Source organism: Capra hircus, unplaced genomic scaffold (genome assembly GCF_001704415.2).
Source record: "Capra hircus breed San Clemente unplaced genomic scaffold, ASM170441v1, whole genome shotgun sequence".
NCBI lineage: Eukaryota > Metazoa > Chordata > Mammalia > Artiodactyla > Bovidae > Capra > Capra hircus.
In genome coordinates this window covers 6,018-24,870 of record NW_017213849.1, presented here as the reverse complement: position 1 = coordinate 24,870, position 18,853 = coordinate 6,018, and the positions used below count along the sequence as shown (strand labels likewise).

At 44.9% G+C, this 18,853-nt stretch overlaps 1 pseudogene across 1 annotated transcript; it reads left to right on the top strand.

Annotated features, from left to right (window-relative positions):
- Positions 1 to 5,022: 5,022 nt before the first annotated feature.
- LOC102184240 lies at positions 5,023 to 18,638 on the top strand (annotated as a pseudogene). The gene is made up of 4 exons (XR_001917785.1): positions 5,023 to 5,566; positions 14,468 to 14,578; positions 15,132 to 15,254; positions 18,582 to 18,638. The product of XR_001917785.1 is annotated as a multidrug resistance-associated protein 4-like (transcript).
- Positions 18,639 to 18,853: the final 215 nt, after the last annotated feature.

Below are 18,853 nucleotides of genomic sequence, written 5' to 3'. Positions count from 1 at the left end.
AATGAATCATCAAGTCCAACAAGATTGAATTTCTCCTTAGATGTGTTTTTGTCAATGGCTGGCTTCATTAACTCAGCATAATATATTCAATGTTATTTCATCCATGTTGTGGCATACATTCATGTATCTATCTTTACAAATAATATCCTATTGCATGTAATACCAGATTTTATTTATCCATTCATTAGGTGGTGTAACACTTGCTTCCTCCCACCCCTAACACCCCTAATTATCACTTGTTATGAATAATGGGTGTTATAACCATTAGTAACTAAGTTTTCATGTGGACATATGTTTTCCGTTTGTCCTGGATAGATAACTATGAGGAGAATTTCTGGGTTATGTGGTAGCTTTGTGGTTGTACCATTTTACATTCCCACCAGCAATATATGAGAATTTCAGTTTCTGTACATCCTTTCCATCACTTGTTTATTGTTCTTTTAGTTGTAGTATTGAACAATTTCAGATCAGTAATCAAGCGCAGATAGAGGTCTTATGACATCTCCCCCATGTTTGTAAGCTCTGTGTCTGGCCTAGTGGTCCTGTGCCTGAAGGGCATTCACTGAACATCTGTTTAAAACAAAAAGTATTTTTTTGTTGTTTTTTAATTGGAAAGGTAATTGCTTTAACAGAATTTTGTAGTTTTCTGTCATACATCAACAAGAATCAGCCATAGGTATACCCATGTCCCCTCCCTCCTGGATCTCCCTCCCATCTTCCTCCCCACCTCACCCTTCAGCCTTTTGCAGAGTCCACGTTTGAGGTCCCTGAGTCATACAGCAAATTCTCATTGGCTATCTATTTTACATATGGTATTGTGAATTTCTATTTTACTTTCTCCATACACCTCCCCTTCTCCCTCCTCTCCTCCCATTCTGTCCATAGGTCTGTTCTCTTTGTGTGTTTCTCCATTGCTGCACTAAAAATAAATTCCTCCGTGCCATCTCTTCAGATTCCATATATATGTGCCAGTATACAACATTTATATTCCCTCTTTCTGACTTACTTCACTCTGCATAATAGGCTCTAGTTTCGTCCACCTCATTAGAACAGATTCAAATATGTTCCTTTTTATGGCTGAGTATTGGAGAAGGAAATGGCAACCCACTCCAGTGTTCTTGCCTAGAGAATCCCAGAGACAGGGGAGCCTGGTGGGCTGTCGTCTCTGGGGTCGCAGAGAGTCTGACATGACTGAAGTGACTTAGCAGCAGCAGCAGCACTAGTCCATTGTATATATATGTACCACAGCTTCTCTATCCATTTATACATTGATGGACATCCAGGTTGCCTGCATGTTCTCGCTATTGTAAACAGTGGCTGCAATGAACATTTGGGTATGTGTGTCTTTTTCAGTTTTTATTTCCTCAGGGTATATGCCTAGGAGTGGGACTGCTGTGTCATATGGTGGTTTTATGCCTAGCTTTTTAAGGAGTGTCCATACTTTCTTCCATAGTGATTGTATCAGTTTACATTACAAGAGTGTTCCCCTCTCTCCATGCCCTCTCCAGCATCCATTGTTTGTAGACTTTTTGATGATGGCCACTCTGACTGGTGTGAGGTGGTGACTTCTTGTAGTTTTGATTTGCATTTGTCCAATAATGAGTGATGTTGAGCATCTTTTCATGTGCCTGTTACCCATCTGTATGTCTTCTTTGGAGAAACGTCTCTTCAGGTCCCTTTCCCACTTTTTGATTAGGTTGTTTGCTTTTCAGGTTTTGAGTTGTATGAGCTGCTTGTGTATTTTAGAAATTAATTCTTTATCAGTTGTTTCCTTTGCTATTTTTTTCTCCCATTCTGAGGGTTGTCTTTTCACTTTGTTTGTAGTTTCCTTTGCTGTGCAAAAGCTTTTAAGTTTAATTAGGCTGCACTTGTTTACTTTTGTTTTTATTTCCATTATTCTAGGAGGTGGGTAGGAGACCTTGCTTTGATTTATGTCATCGAGTGCTCTGCCTATGTTCTCCTCTAAGAGTTTAATAGTCTCTGGTCTTACATTTAGGTCTTTAATCCACTTTGAGTTAATCTTTGTGTATAGTTTTAGGTAGTGATCTAATTTCATTCTTTTTCATGAAGCTGTCCAGTGTTTCCAGCACCACTTATTGAAGTGGCTGTCTTTGCCGCATTGTATATTCTTGCTTCCTTTGTCAAAAATTAGGTACCCATAGGTGGGTGGGTTCATCTCTGGGTTCTCTCTCTTGTTCCATTGTTCTATATTTCTGTTTTTGTGCCAGTACCATACTGTCTTGCTTACTGTAGCTTTGTAGTTTAGTCTGAAGTCAGGAAGATTGATTCCTCCAGCTCCATTCTTCTTTCTGAAGGCTGGTTTGGATATTCAGGGTCCTTTATGTCTACATATGAATTGTTAATTTTTTTGTTCTAGTTCTGTGAAAAGTGCCATTGGTAATTTGATAGAGATTGCATTGAATCTGTTGATTGCACTTAGTGGTATAGTCATTTCAAAACAAACAGAGTTTTATTTGTATTTGTTTTAGTTTTTACAAAGTACTCTCACAAATTCTGAGGCTGGCAGTAACCCTGTTGGAAGTAGGATGAGTGAGGCATCTGGAGCTCTGGCCCCTTGGCTCCAGGGCTGGTCTCCTCTGAACATTGTAACACTGGATTTGAACATTTCTTCTAAGTATCATATTATGTATGTTCAGAAAAGAATGCTAAGAAGTTTCAAAAACTCTTAATTAAAAAAAAAATACCAGCAGAAGACTATAGGGACTGAATGTATTCGACAGTTTGGAGACACTAATTATGGTCTTGAGACAGTTGTGGGGACCAGAGAGAACAATCTGGGGAAGTGTGACAAGAGAAGTCACTAGACTTCCAACTTCAGCAGGCAATTTATTCATCTTTGAAGTAGAACTAGTAGCTGAACATTTATAGGGATGGAGAAATGTAGAGAATTTCAAAGAGAACTGGAAGTCAAGTGAGGAGTGATTATTTAGATTGTTTGATTGCATTATCTAAGCAAGAGTTAACACCAGAAAGAAGGGTAACTGGAAGTTGACAGTTTTCAGCTTTGTCTTCCTTTTTTCAATAGAAAACTTCAAACATGCATGAAATATCAAGAAAATAGTATAATAAACCAATAGCATGCCCATCAATATAAAATTAACAGTTTGCCACTCTTATATGTTTGAGTTATAAAAAATATTTGAATACAGTAAGGGTTTCTTTAAAATTAGTTTCTCCTTCAGCTTTATTGAGGTCTAATTGATGATCAAAAATTGTATATATTTAGATGTACAACTTGATGACTTGATATACATATACATTGTGAAATGCTCATCCTACCAAGCCAATCAATATATCTACCACACATCTTAATCATTTAATTTTTTCTCTCTTGTATGTTGAGAACTCCCAAACTCTCAGCAAACGAAAAGGACACAGTACTGTACTGTCAACTGTAACCAAGTTGCTGTACACTAGTTCTGCAGGACATATTCATCTTGCATAACTGAAGCTAAAAGTCGCTATTAATAACATCATTTTAGCCAAGGTACACGGGAAATTATCAAAGAATAATGAGGTGATCTTATTATAAGCACCACAAACTTTGATCTTTCTTCATTTAGAATGAAAGGGAAGAGAAGCTGCTGAGCTGGTAAGATGACCACACAAATAACTTATCACTTATGAGTGGGAGCCCAAGATTTTATTCTCAGTCCTACAGTATTGATTCATTCAGATAGCATATTCTAGACACTTTTCACACACTGACCATCCAACAGTGAGACAGTCATGCTGGACTTGGACTTGAATCCAAATCAAAATTCATCATTTACTGATTCAAAGATCTTGGAGAATGCTGTCCTTGAGTCTCATCTTTCTCATCTGTAAAACAGAGATAATACCTTCTTGAATAGGGCATTGTGGGAGTTAAAAGTGAATTGTTTCCCACAAATGCACATAACCTGTATTCTATAACATATTGCCACTATTACTCCACTAGGCAGTCCCTGAGCTCATGATGAAAGAAATCGTAAGGCAATCTCTCTGTCCCAAATTCCTCTTCAAAGAGAGCAGCAAAAAGCTCACAGAGGTCCCCCCACAATGTAACCTGTGAGATGCAAGACACCTCACATGTTGTGGTGATCTCCAATGACAGCATGAATTCATGTTTCAAAATCATTTGAAGTCTTCTAATCTTCTGTTACATTTGTTTAAGTCTTATAGCTCTACAAACATAATCTGTGCTAAACCCTGTTGTTGGCCATCGTCAAATGTTTGGTGCCTGGTTTGTATTGGCCAAACCAAGGTCTTGTGCCCCATGTACACTGAGGTGATATGAACTGAAATGTTGGTGTTCTGAGCAGAGAAAAGCTTATTGTACCCAAGCAAGGAGTAAGGATGCTTGTGCTCAGAAGTCTGGAACTCCCCAGTGGATTTCAGGGGAGGTGTTTTAAAGGCAGGATAGAGGAGAGAATGGAGAGTACTTGATTTAGCTCATACACTATTCTCTGCTTGATGTTGAGGAGCAGGGTAATGCAACAGGGGTTATCATCATAAATCCTTACGTTCCAGTTAATCATGGTCATGCAGTTAACTTCTTCCACCTGGTGGACTTTTCAGCATCTGCAAAACAACTCGGGAATGTGCACCAAACATATTATCTGTAGCCTTCTGGGAGGAACTAAAGATTCTGTGACGGCAGTATGGCTAATCTATTGATAACGTTTTATTTTTTTAATTACGTGTTCACATTTTTCCAGTCATTAATTCTTGAGCCAGCCTTTTGTGATGCAGATGAGGCCTGGGAGACTAAAGATTTTCTACCAACAGGAGACAGGCAGAGGGCATGGGGTGGGGATAGGATCTATCCCAGGAAGGCCCCACTGGGTTCTGCTTCATTACAGTTGGAGAAGTTCCCACAGCGCCCTTGTTTGGTCTTGATGAGGGCAGAGGGCCCAGAGAGAAGGCTGCTATCTCCTTCTGCCAGCTTTCTCCAGGTTTCCTCTGCAGCACATGGGGAACCTCTGAGCAGCAGAGATGGGCGGGGCTGAGCCTCCCATCTCCACCTTCTGGGTGAGTGCCTGGGCTCAGAACAGGAACTTCCGCAGAGTTTGTGGCCAGGTGCGCTCCTAGGAGCTGGGCTGGTTGTGCCTCACAGTCAGCCTGCTGCCTTTAACAAAGAGCTGATAACTTTGCCTTCCACCTGCGTGAGGCTTCTGGAAGCGTCTACCTGGGTGTTTCCTGGTCCTGCAGCCCCACGCGTGGCACGCTGCATCCATCCTATGCCTGTGGCAGCACCTGCACAGAGCGGGTGCCTCAGAGGTGGACCCTGGAGGCTGCTCAGTCTTGGGAGGCGGACCTGGTGCACAAAGGGTGGTCCACTCTCAGAAGCAGAGGTTCTCAGGCTCCGGCCCAGTGGACCTGTGAGGCGGCCAGAATCCAGCATCCCCGCCAGAGCCTCCAGGAGCAGCAGGAGCCCCACAGCCGCCTGAGCAGGAAGACCCCGGTCTGTGTCCGCCTTGGCCGGCAAGATGCCGCCTGTGTCCGCGGAGGTGAAGACCAGCCCGCTGCAGAAGGCGAACTTCTGCTCGCGCCTGTTTGTCTGGTGAGTGCCCTGTCTGAGCTGTGACATTCCACCGCGGGCGCAACACTGTTGGCTTCTGTTGGGGATCAAGGGACAAAGAGAGGGAATGTGCCTGGGAGCCTGGGGCCGGTGAGGTTGGGAGGGGTACCAAGGGACCTGGTGTCAGGGAAACTGAGTGTCCCTGCCTTGCTGCTCTCCGCCCAGCCAGCCCCAGAGCCTGAGAGCTGATGCAGCAGGAGCAGAAGGCAAGGAGGTTGCTCAGGGAGAGTCACTGCCCAGCAGGAGAAGGGACTGGGCTCCCTACTCTCCACCTTATCCAGTGGCCTCAGAACCACTCAGGAATTCGCTGTCAGTTCTGAAATAAGCTGCAACTGCACCCCCGCCCCCACCAAGCAAGCAGCTTGTGAACAATTATCTTTATCTATTTAGTGCCCTGAATCTTTGCCATCTTCCAATAATGTCCCCACCTTTTCCCATGTTCCTTAGGTGAACATCTGAGTTCCAACTGCCCTGGGCTCCCTCTCTCCCCTGTCTATAACCAAGTCTTTCTTTCTGTCCCTCCCTCACTCCCTGTGTGGTCCTGTATGTCCTGGTACCCAGTTTTGGCCAATTTCATGTGTGTACAAAACACTATTGTTTTTGATGAAATGAATGGGGCATTATTCTGGAACATGTGTTGCTTTTGCCTGGGACACGGCCAGGAGTAGAGTGTGTATTCGACCACAGCCCCTGGCCCTGTTGTGAATATCTATCTCCACTTCTACCTTTGAAAACCAAACCCTGGGGATGGAGTTCCTGAAACCTGTGGGGTCTTATCCAGATCTCTATTCTTCAGAGAAGCAGTGCATGGTCTTGATGCAGGTGGTCCTGCCCAGGAGTCCTTTGGTCCTGAAACCACTGACAGGTCCATGAGCTGGGAGGAAACACAGAGATGAAAAGCACTGCAGAGAGCTGAAGTTCTTAATTGAAGTCTTCATCTAATAGCTGGGACTACAGATATGCAGGCCTGAACCTTTGGATTTTAATCACACTTGGGTGATTATTAGGTCTTTTGTTTCTGGATCCTAACCCATTTATCTTTTCCACAAATTCTGATACTTCTTTTATTGGACAGTCTAGGGGATCCCCAGGGGGATGGCAGCTCCTATGCTTGCTTGGATGGTGGTGTATTCAGTGCATGTAGCTACATCCCTTGGCTATTTGATCGCCCTTTAGGAAAGAGGGGCCTAGAAGAAGGAATATGTGTGTGGTTACCATAAATAATAGCAAAGTAGACAGATGTCTCCTTAACATCAAGTAGGGCAAGAAACTCTCAAAGCACATTCTGTTTGTTGACTTTGAAAATGGATGTGCATAGAAATGGAAGGTGAAGGCTTCCATTTTCATTGGCACCCATTTCCAGCTTTTCTGCTGGGGAGGAAGGAGCTATTACCTCTTATTTCATGCTTGAAGACTTTGAAGCATAGAGGTTGAGTAGTTGCCTACCATCACACAGCTAGTAAGTGGTAGAGTGGGATCTCAAACCAGGAAGTCTGGTTCTGGAGTCTGTGTTTCTTGTGTATGTAACTGCTGTGCTTGCCATGGAATTGGTTGCCAGGACTTGTTCCAGGGTCCTGGCCCAGATTGAGACCCCTTATCATGATGGGGAGGTTCTTTCTCCACTCAGATTCCCCCAACCAATAAGTTAACTGATGGTGAGACTGCTAGAGCACAAGCTTTGCTCAATGACCAAAGAATGAGAAACAGAGACTTAGTTTGCAAGTCAACCTCTCAGCCCAACTGGGTATATAGGAGGGTTGAAGTAAAAGGAAGGGAATCAGGTTAAGAGAGGGAGGAATATTCATGGCTTACCCAATAACGTGGTGTGATTTGGACCTGAAATTAAGGCAGCACTCCTTTTCAGTCCTTGTATGAGCTCTTGGCTTTGTTGTCATAGTCGCTGTCAACTGTAGTGGTCTGGTTGGTGTGTCATTTATCATGCTCATATATTACAGTGGATTCATAATGAGGCTCTGTGTCTATTAGAGGTTAGGTCTTCTGCCATTTGGGTCCTACCTAGTTCTAGTCAGTTTTAATTTTTTTCTTTCCTTTTATGAATGAGCCTGAAACTCAGATAAGAGAGGTTGGTTTTCATTCGAGGGAGGGGCAGGAATATATTTCTGGGGCATCAGCCTTATCTTTTTACTGCTCCTTATTACTGAAGGGGCAAAGGTTCATCTTCTGATCCTGCTACCTGCTAAGCGCAGGCATTGTCACATGTTGGATTCAGTTCAGTTCAGTTGCTCAAAATGTCTGACTCTTTGTGATCCCATGGACTGCAGCACACCAGGTTTCCTTGTCCGTTGTGAACTCCTGGAGCTTGCTCAGACTCATGTCCATCGAGTTGGTGATGCCATCCAACCATCTCATCCTCTGTCATCCCCTTCTCCTCCCGCCTTCAATCTTTCCCAGCATCAGGGTCTTATCCAATGAGTCAGTTCTTCACATCAGGGGGCCAAAGAATTGAGTTTCAATCTCAGCATCAGTCCTTCCAATGAATATGCAGGAAAGATTTTCTTTAGGATTGACTGGTAGGATCTCCTGGCAGACCAAGGGACTCTTAAGAGTCTTCTCCAACACCACAGTTCAAAAGCATCAATTCTTTGGAGCTCAGTTTTCTTTATAGTCCAAACCTCACATCCATACATGACTACTGGAAAAGCCATAGCTTTGACTAGACAGACCTTTGTCAGCAGAGTAATGTCTCTGCTTTTTAATATGCTGTCTAGGATGGCCATAAGTTTTCTCCCAAAGAGCAAGCGTCTTTTAATTCATGGCTGCAGTCACCATCTGCAGTCATTTTGGAGCCTCCAAAATAAAGTCTGTCACTGTTTCCGTTGTTTCCCCATCAATTTGCCATGAAGTGATGGTACCAGATGCCATGATCTTCATCTTTTGAATGGTAAGTTTTATGCCAGCTTTTTTCACTCTCCTCTTTCACCTTCCTCAAGAGGCTCTTTAGCTCCTCTTTGCTTTCTGCCATCAGCTCAGTCAGTCAGTTCAGTCACTCAGTCATGTCCAACTCTTTGTGACCCCAGGAACTGCAGCACACCAGGCCTCCCTGTCCGTCACCAACTCCCAGAGTTTACCCAAACTCGTGTCCATTGAGTTGGTGATGCCATCTATCCATCTCATCCTCTGTCATCCCCTTCTTCTCCTGCCTTCAATCTTTCCCAATGTCAGGGTCTTTTCAGATGAGTCAGCTCTTTGTATCAGGTGGCCAAAATATTGGAGTTTCAGCTTCTACATCAGTCCTTCCAGGACCGATTTTCTTTAAGATGGACTGGTTGGATCTTCTTACAGTCCAAGGACTCTCGAGAGTCTTCTCCAACACCACAGTTCAAAAGCATCAATTCTGCACTCAGCTTTCTTTATAGTCCAACTCTCACCTCCATACATGACTACTGGAAAAACCGTAGCCTTGACTAGTTGGACCTTTGTTGACAAAGTAATGTCTCTGCTTTTGAATATGCTATCGAGGTTGGTCATAGTTTTCCTTCCAAGGAGTAAGTGTCTTTTAATTTCATGGCTGCATTTACCATCTGCAGTGATTTTGGAGCCCCAAAAGAATAAAGTCAGCCACTGTTTCCACTGTTTCCCCATCTATTTGTCATGAAGTGATGGGACTGGATGCCATGATCTGAGTTTTTTGAATGTTGAGCTTTAAGCCAACTTTTTCACTCTCCTCTTTCACTTTCATCAAGAGGCTCTTTAGTTCTTCTTCACTTTCTGCCATAGAATGGTGTCATCTGAATATCTGAGGTTATTGAAATTTCTCCTGGCCATCTTGATACCAGCTTGTGCTTCATCCAGCCCAGCCTTTCTCATGATGTACTCTGCATAGAAGTTAAATAAGCAGGATGACAATATACAGCCTTGACGTACTCGTTTTCCTATTTGGAACCAGTCTGTTGTTCCATGTGCAGTATTAACTGTTGGTTCCTGACCTGCATACAGATTTCTCAAGAGGCAGGTCAGGTGGTCTGGTATTCCCATCTCTTTAAGAATTTTCCACAATTTACTGTGATCCACACAGTCAAAGGCTTTGGTATAGTCAATAAAGCAGCAATAGATGTTTTTCTGGAACTCTGCAACCTTGCCTTATTCTCCCAGTTTGGAACCAATCTCTTTTTTCATGTCCCATTTTAACTGTTGCTTCTTGTCCTGCATACAAATTTCTCAGGAGGCAGGTCAAATTGTCTAGTATTCCTGTCTCTTGAGGAATTTTCCACAGTTTGTTGTGATCCACACAATCAAAGGCTTAGCGTTAGTCAATAAATCAGAAATAGACGTTTTTCTGTAATTCTCTGGCTTTTTCTGTGATCCAACAGATGTTGGCAATTTGATTCTGGTTCCTCTGCCTTTTCTAAATCCAGCTTTAACATCTGGAACTTCATGGTTCATGGTACTATTGGATAATTTTGAGCATTACATTGCTAGCGTGTGAGATGAATGCAATCGTGTGGCCATTCTTTGGCATTGCCTTTCTTTAGGATTGATGAAAACTGAACTTTTCCAGTCCTGTGGGCACTGCTGAGTTTTCCAAATTTGCTGGCATATTGAATGTACCAATTTAACAGCATCATCTTTTAGGACTTGAAATACCTCAACTAGAATTCCATCACCTCCACTACCTTTGTCCGTAGTGGTACGTCCCAAGGGCTTACTTGCCTTCGCCTTCTAGGATGTCTGGCTGTTGTCCAGTGATCATACCACCGTTGTTATCTGGGTCATGAAGATCTGTTTTGTATAGTTCTGTGTATTTTTGCCACCTCTTCTTAATATCTTCTGCTTCTGTTACATTCATACCATTTCTGTCCTTTATTATGTCCATCTTTGCATGAAATTTTCCCTTAGTTTCACTAATTTTCTTGAGAATATCTCTAGTATTTCCCATTCTAATATTTTCCTATTTCTTTGCCTTGATCACTAGGAAGGCTTTCGTATCTCTCCTTGCTATTCTTTGGAAGTCTGCATTCAGATGGGTATATCTTTGCTTTTCTCCTTTGCCTTTATGTTGTCTTCTTTTCTCAGCTATTTGTAAGGCCTCCTCAGACAACAATTTTGCATTTCTTTTTCTTGGGGATGGTCTTGATCACTGCCTCCTGTACAATGTCACTAATCTCTGTCCATAGTCGTTTAGGCACTCTGTCTATCAGATATAATCCCTTGAATCTATTGTCATTTCCACTCTATAATCATAAGGGATTTGATTTAGGTCATATCTAAACAGTCTAGTGGCTTTCCCTACTTTTTTTGATATAAGACTGAATTTTTCACGAAGGAGTTCATGATCTGAGCCACAGTCAGCTCCTGGTCTTGTTTTTGCTGACTGTATAGAGTGTCTCCATCTTCAGCTGCAAAGAATATAATCAATCTGATTTTGGTGCTGACCATCTGATGATGTTCATGGGTAGTCTTTTCTCATTTTGTTGGGAGAGGGTGTTTGCTCTGACCAGGACATTCTCTTGGCAAAACTCCGTTTGCTTTTGCCCTGCTTCATTTTGTGCTCCAAGGTCAAATTCCCCTGCTATTCCAGGTATCTCTTGACTTCCTAGATTTGCATTTCAGTCCCCATGATGAAAAGGATATCTTTTGGGGGTGATATCCTATCTAGAACTAAGGTTCTAGAAGGTCTTGTAGGTCTTCATAGAACCATTCAACTTCAGCTTCTTTGGCATTACTGGTTGGGACATAGACTTGGATTACCATGATGTTGAATAGTTTGCCTTGGAAATGAACAGAGAGCATTTTGTCATTTTTGAGATTGCACCCAAGTACTGCATTTTGGACTCTTCTGTTGACTATGATGGCTACTCCATTTCTTCTAAGGGATTCTTGCCCACAGTAGTAGATATAATGGTCATCTGAGTTAAATTCACCCACTTCACCCCATTTTAGTTCATTGATTCCTAAAATATCAATGTTCACTCTTGGCATCGCCTATTTGACCATTTCCAATGTACCTTGATTCATGGACCTAACATTCCATGTCCCTATGCAATATAGTTGTTACAGCATTGAACTTTATTTCCATCACCAGTCACATCTACAACTGGTTGTTGTTTCGCTTTGGGTTAGAGGAGCAGATTTCTCCTGATTCCACTAAAATGAATCTGATTGTTATCAGGCTAGAGTTGCAATTGCTCATAGCCTTGGGTAAAGACCATCTGCCACTTGATTGTCTCAGTTCTCTAAGAGATAAAACTAATAAGTTAATTGAGGAATCATGGACCAAACAGCAAGAGAAGGAGAGTAACTGTAAGGGGTTCTAAGAATGACCTTAGAAGCCCAGAGAAGCTGGGGAACCTTCTTTAGTTCCTGTCACAAATTTGTTCAGCCAGGCCCTTCTTGTTTTGAGTATTTGGCCAAGTGACCTTCTCTCTATTAAAGAAAAAAATTTATTGGGGTATAGTTGATTTACAGTGTTGTGTTAGTTTCAGGAGTACAGCAAAGTAAATCAGTAGACATATATCCACTATTTTTAAAAGGTTCTTTTCTTTAAAAAAATAGAAAGGCTATTACAGAGTATTGAGTAGAGTTCCCTCTACTATACAGTAGGTTCTTATTAGCTATCTATTTTATATATACTTCCCTGGTGGCTCAGACTGTAAAGAATCTGCCTGCAGTGCAGGAGACCTGGGTTAGATCCCTGGGTTGGGAAGATCCACTGGAGGAGGGCATGGCTACCCACTCAGGGATTCTTGCCTGGAGAATCCCCATGGGCAGAGGAGGCCTGGCGGGCTGCAGTTCATGGGGTTGCAAAGAGTTGGATACGTATATAGTAGTCGATGTATGTCAATCCCAGTCTCCCAATTTGTCCCTTCCTCCCTGCCCCCCTGGAAACCGTAAGTTCATTTTCTACATCTGTAACTCTATTTCTCTTTGGTAGGTAAGTTCATTTGTCCGGCTTTTTAAGATTCCGTGTATAAGTGATACCATATGATACTTGTCTTTGTCTGCAAGTGGTTTTCTCTGGCAATTGGGATGTGCTCTCTTCTATCTGACCACTAGTGTTAACATAAAAACAGCAGGAAATGGTTGCTGGGGCATAAATTCCCCCTTGATCAGCCAGCAGGTAGTCAAGAGCTTTGTAGTGGTCAAGTGTCATGTAGGCCAGAGGGTCTAGTGAAGATTTTGTCATTCTAAGGTTAGATCTGGGTTCTCTACTTACCTAGGCCAGTCTCTGACTTTTTTAAATTTCTTTTTTTTATACTTAGGTTATTATAAGTTCTTTCTCATGCTAGGCTCACCGGGATCTTACAAGAGTGACGACTGCTATTACCAGTCCAGCTCCCCTCCTGACTAGATGAATGGCCCCTTTGATTCACAGGTTGTGCGAGTGTAATTAAAATTTGAATGTAACCTTGATCTGGGTGTGAACAACCTATAGCCCAGTGTCCCCTGGTAGTTTTTTGGAGACACTTGATGGCCCAACATGGGTGGCCCTTACCACAGGGACCTCGAGGAACAAACATCCCTCAGGGGCACACACACTGTCCTTGAATTTTATTGAGTCTTGTTTAGGCTCATGGTGGTGCCCTTCCATCCAGGGTACTTGCACATGGCCAGGCCCCTCCATGTTTGGTATGATCCTGTCCCCAGAGCCCTTAAGCATGGTAACTATCTAGAGTCGGCCATGCCTGTAGGTGAACGGCTCATGATGAACAGTTGGTTGGACCCCCAGAAAACAGGGATTTGACTAACACACAGGCCTTTGCAGGAGTGTGGTGGCAGTGGGCAACCTTGATGTCCCCGGGCAGAAGCCTGGGCGTGGAGGAATTAAACCGTAGTTCGGTGATGCTGTCAGCTGTTAGTGCAGTTCCCTGAAAGTCTGGCAGGGCTGTATTTATTCCTCGACTGAGGCTGATGGTGACAGATCCAACAGTCAGTAAAACTTCAGCCCTTTTGCATGTCTGAATGTTACTTTAAAAATAAACAAATCTTCCAGGGAGTGATACCGAGGAGGACCATAAGAAAAATCAACTGCATTTTAGTTGGGAAGGTATTACTTATCTTGAGGTTGTCTTCAGAAGGTTGGGTTCAGAAAGAAGCTCACATGAGTGTTCTGGCTGAGGGGAGTCTGACAGGTACTGTAAGGAATTCAGGGTCCAGAGCCTGTTAGACTCAGGAGTGTTGTGTCCATAAGATAATTCCTGTAAAAGCTCCTCTGTGTTGACAACTTGATCTGAGGAGATCTTGAGACCTCAAGGTTGCAACTGCTTTGAATATCACTGGTGCTAAGACACTTCAGTCATGTCCCAACTACAACCCTAACTGGTGGGGTTGCACCAACTGGTGGACTGTAGCCCACCAGGCTGCCCTGTCCATGGGATTTTCCAGGTTTAAACACTGAAGTAGGTTGCCATTTCCTTCTCCAGGGGATCTTCCCAACCTGGGAATCAAACCAGCATCTCTTACATCTCCTGCTTTAGTAGACAGGTTCCTTTATCACTAACCCATGTGGGTATCCTTCAATCTGATCCATTTCAGAAGATTTAAGTCCTCAGTAATACAGGAACATATCTTCAGCCTTACCCACAATGGCCATTCAGCTCTATTCTGCATGCCTGAACCACTGTTACTTTATTTTGATTTCTAAACATATTTTTTCATTAATAATTAAAGCAGATGTACAATGCAATGTTCAGTAGGACACAAACAGGCTGCTTTAATTAAGTTATGTAATATATAAGCCAGCATGACTTTCCTATACCTAGAACGTATGTGTGTTTGTAAGCATATATCTAATTTCCCCATGTATCTTTATATATTTAAAATGTAGACTTTTCTTTTCGTTTTTTAACAATGTCCATGAATGTAGGTTTCTAATTAGAGATGTGTAATTTGGATATATGTCACTCTCCTTTTAATTTTTAACAGGTGGCTAAACCCCTTGTTTAAAATTGGTCACAAACGGAAATTAGAACCAGATGACATGTACTCCGTGCTTCCAGAAGATCACTCCCAGCGCCTTGGAGAAGAGCTGCAAGGGTGAGCACAGGCAGCAGGGAGGAGGAGAGGGAGACTGAGAATTTCCACGTGGGGCTAAAGGTGCATGTGTGGGGGGGGGCTTTGCTTCTTCTGGGTTCTCCTGAGGCTTCTCCCTGGACACTGACATGTTCATCCCCTCAGGCTGACCCTGGGCTTAGCCCACTTTGGAGGCTGAGGGAGCCCATGTTCCCTGTCTATCTGTGGACGATGGAGGGAGCCCGTAGCCATGGCCCTGGAGCCCGAGCTCTGTCCCCAGAGGTGGGGTCCCTGGAGGAGGGAATCTGCCCTCCTGAGCTGCTCATGACCTGTGAGTCCAGCAAATCTAGGCAGGAACTTGTTTCCAGAATCTGGGAAGTTTTCCCTCCAGGCCTGTTTCTCTGGAGCTTCAGAGTCTGCACCGCTCATCTTTCAGGAGCCCTGTGAACAGGTAGCTGGCATCTATTGTGCAGCCAGCAGAGTGCCCTGTAGTGCAGGCTCATCTTCCACTCTGCCCTCCCCCTGTTTCCCTTTGGTGGACACACTGTTCTTTACTGTGCTTTGTTTTGTATCACAGGTACTGGGATCAAGAAGTTAAGAGAGCCCAGAAGGACACACAGGGAGCCCTTCCTTAATGAAAGCAATCGTAAAGTGTTACTGGAAATCCTATTTAATTTGGGGAATGTTTACATTTCTTGAGGTAAAAGATTTTCATACTGTGCACTGCTTTTTGGTGTATGTACCTCAGTACCGAGGTGGACGGGATGGGTGGGGAGAGAGGCCAGTAGTCTAAGGTCTGAGGATAAACCCTCATGGAAACATGATAGAGCTTCAGAGGTTGTATTTATCTTTAGAATGGCAAGAACTGGACTCCAGGGGTTACTATTTTTCAACTGATTCAACAGTATTGTGGAAGGATGGCCTTGAAATAAAAGACATTTTATATTATGGTAGAAAGTTTCTGGTGTTCAGTATAAACACTGACTGATCTTTGACCAAAAGAAGATTCCAACAGCCTCAGGCAATATGTACCCTGTGATTTAGAGGAAGGTAAATTGGACTCGAGCCAAGAATAATGTACATTTTATGGCTCATTTATAGTTTAACACTCATTTATAGTTTAACAAGGTAAGAATTGTTACCTTGACCAGGTCACATCTGATAAATGCTTTTCTAAAGATACCATCGCCGCTCCTCTTTCCAAGGGAACAGAACCGAGGGCCCTGCATCTGGACTGTAGCCACCCAGAAGTCCTAAGAGTGCACCATTCCCCAGGTTGCCCCCTTCCCCGTGGGCTGGCACTGTGAGCAAAGCCCCCATGGGGAGGAGCTCCAGCTTCACCGTGAATTCTGTGTACCCTCCACACTGCTTTCTTTCCCTGGTTGTGGGAGCAGATTCCTGGTTGAAGGGGGATCCTGATAGCCTGGCATTGGCAGAGGAGTGTAAGAGGGAATATGCAGGGCAAACCAGAGGCAGAAAGCTGTGAGGTCAGTGAGCTCCATGACCCTGAAGATCCTGGTTCAAGATCCCCCAGAGGACAGTTCACCTGGGGACACAGTGCTGGCAGCCCCCTATTCTGGCTGAGCCTGCTGGAGGTCTGCTGCAGACCCCCCTGGGTGGCTCATGCTCTCCGTGGCCCCTTGTGCTGCCGTAGGGACACAGCGGCCTGTGAGTGTGTGAGGGCAGGAGGGGTGGAAGATGCAGTTGCTGTGAAAGGGGTGGAGAAGGCTGGAGAAGGTGTGAGCTGTGCTCCAGTCCATCGTGTGGAGCTGAGGTGGGTGGGCCAGGTGGTTTACAGGTGGGCATTGTGGTTCTTGTTTAAAGGCTCTGCTGGACTGAAGGGCACTGCGGGCAGTGGGCAGCTGGGCAGGTGAAGTCCACCCCACACAACTGGAGAGACAGGAGAATCTGTCAGCTCCCAGGTGACTGGAGTGGTCCTAGGGGATGGAGTTCTCACTGATGTTAGAAGAGGACTGGGCATTTTGCCAGAGGGTGGGACAGGTATATGGGGCAGAGTGCCACCTTTGAGAGGGCACTGACCACCTAGGTACTGCAGTGTCCTGTGAAGGGCTGGGGATGGGAGAGGGAGCAGGAGCCCATTAGGCTGCCCCTGTCTCTTTGTCCCAGGTGCAGCTGTCCATTCATGGAATTTCCACATAGTCACAGTAAGTTCTGTTTGAAATACACAGGTGGCAAGCTGGTGTGGCCTGTTTGTTCAGGATTTCCTGACCTCATACGGCAGAGCTCTCATGAATTCTGCTTATCAGGAAACCCTGGGGCCTCGGTGTGTGCCTGTGGCTCATGCCAGGTGCCTGGTTGGATGAGTGGCTTCCGGGTTTAATGTTGGATCATATCCTGGAGCAGGTCTCTCTCTGTTGTCCCTGGTTCTCTAGTTTCTCTTTGGTACCAGATGCTAAAGAGTCTTAAATTCAGGTGGGTTCAAAGCATAGCCCATGTGGCTGGGTTTGAATGGAGCTGTTGGTTTTTCTTGCTGTCCTGAGCTGTTAGCCCTGTGAGTGGGGTCACTAAGCCTTGCATGGATCCCATCCTAATATGAGTCCTGGATCTTGGCTGTGGCAGCTCATGGGAGAAGCAGACATAGAGGGAGAGGCCACAGGATCTGGGGTTCTTCCTGAGAGGGAATCCTCCCCACTGTGGTGCTGGGAGTGTTGATTTCACAGTTGTCCAGCCCCAGTAGTACTTCCTGCTGGGGATCCAGGAAGGCCAGGCCTGGGGCTGCATAAGGTGGAACTGGAAGAGCCCTGGGCCCTTTCAGGAGGTTGGTCGCTGGGTGGTCATGGCGGAGAAGTGGGGAGTAGAGGACGTAAATTTAGGGGCTCATCTGTGTGGTAGTACTACTAGTACTAGTAGCAGTGCTAGTTAGCTAAATAATTGATTTCCTGAAGCAACTTCCCGTGTTGTGATCAATCTATACTGCTTGTTGTTCTTTATATTTTAGATGGTGGAAGATCTAAACTCAGCCCAGGATTTTCTAAAACACAAACATGTTTCCTTTTTTATCTCTGGCCCTCTTTTAATCCCTCAGGTGCACAGAATGCCCCAGTGGATCATCCATGATCCCAAGCAGTGTGGTCTTTCCACCCACAGCATGAGCAGGGGCCTCGCAGGTACTCCCAGCAGCACCAGTGGAGAAAGCAGGGTGACACCAGTCCAGAGTGAGGCTTTTAGTGTTTTAGGATTTGAGATGTGAAAACCTCTGTCCTATGAGAAGGGCTTCCCTGATAGCTCAGCTGGTAAGGAATCTGCTTGCAATGAGGGAGACCCTGGGTTCGATCTCGGGGTTGGGAAGATCCCCTGGACAAGGGAAAGGCTACCCACTCCAGCTATTCTGGCCTGGAAAATTCCATGGACTGTTCTGTGAGAAACTGAGGAGTATTTCTTCCTCTCAGAGAAAGGCTGTGGAGCACTTGCCAGTCACCCCTAATTAGAACAGAACAGCTGGAGAGCTCCCAGCACCCCTGGCCCCTGTGTGTCACCTCCGATGGGTAATGTGGGTGGAGAGGACAGGTCCCCACGTGCCCGGGGCCCTCAGAGTTGAGAGGAGGAGCCTGAAGCCTCTGCCTGGGCCTGAGTCACAGAGACCACCTCGCCAGGTCATCAGCGCTTCTCTCTGAGTGGTGAGGTCTCCATTGCTGGTATTTAAGTGGGGTGACCTCAGAGAGCTGGAGTGGGTTCACCCAGTCTCCTGAGAAGGGAGGAGTGGCTGGGAGTTATGTCCTCTTCCCAGAACTGTTAGATATGGCCCAACTTTGTCTGGCCATTTGGCCTTTGTTTGAAGCCTACTTTTGCTGATGGTCTCTGGTCCAGGTGGAGGCTGTGGGAAGCCCATGTGTTTATAAATCCTCACTTTGGAGCTCAGTTGATGGGCAGGAAGTAAACAGAATTCTCTGTGTCCCACAGTGGGCTTTGTGCCTCAACTCACGGCTGGTTCCCCAAGAGCTGAGTGGTCTTTGCATTTATTTCGCAACCCGTTCTTCCATGTGTCCCTCACTTCTGCTCAACCCAGGAGGCTGAGGAGTGGCTGCTGGTGGCAAAGATACTGTGGGCTGAGAGCAACCACTGAGGACCACACAGCAAGGGAGAGGAGGAGAGGGCCTTGAGCCAAGCAGAAGGGGACCTGCTGAGCAGACCTGCTGTGTGCGCCCTGCTGGTTCTTGAGAGCATAGCATTAGCCCTTGCTGCTGCTGCTGCTGCTAAGTCACTTCAGTCGTGTCCGACTCTGTGTGACCCCATAGATGGCAGCCCACCAGTCTCCCCTGTCTCTGGGATTCTCCAGGC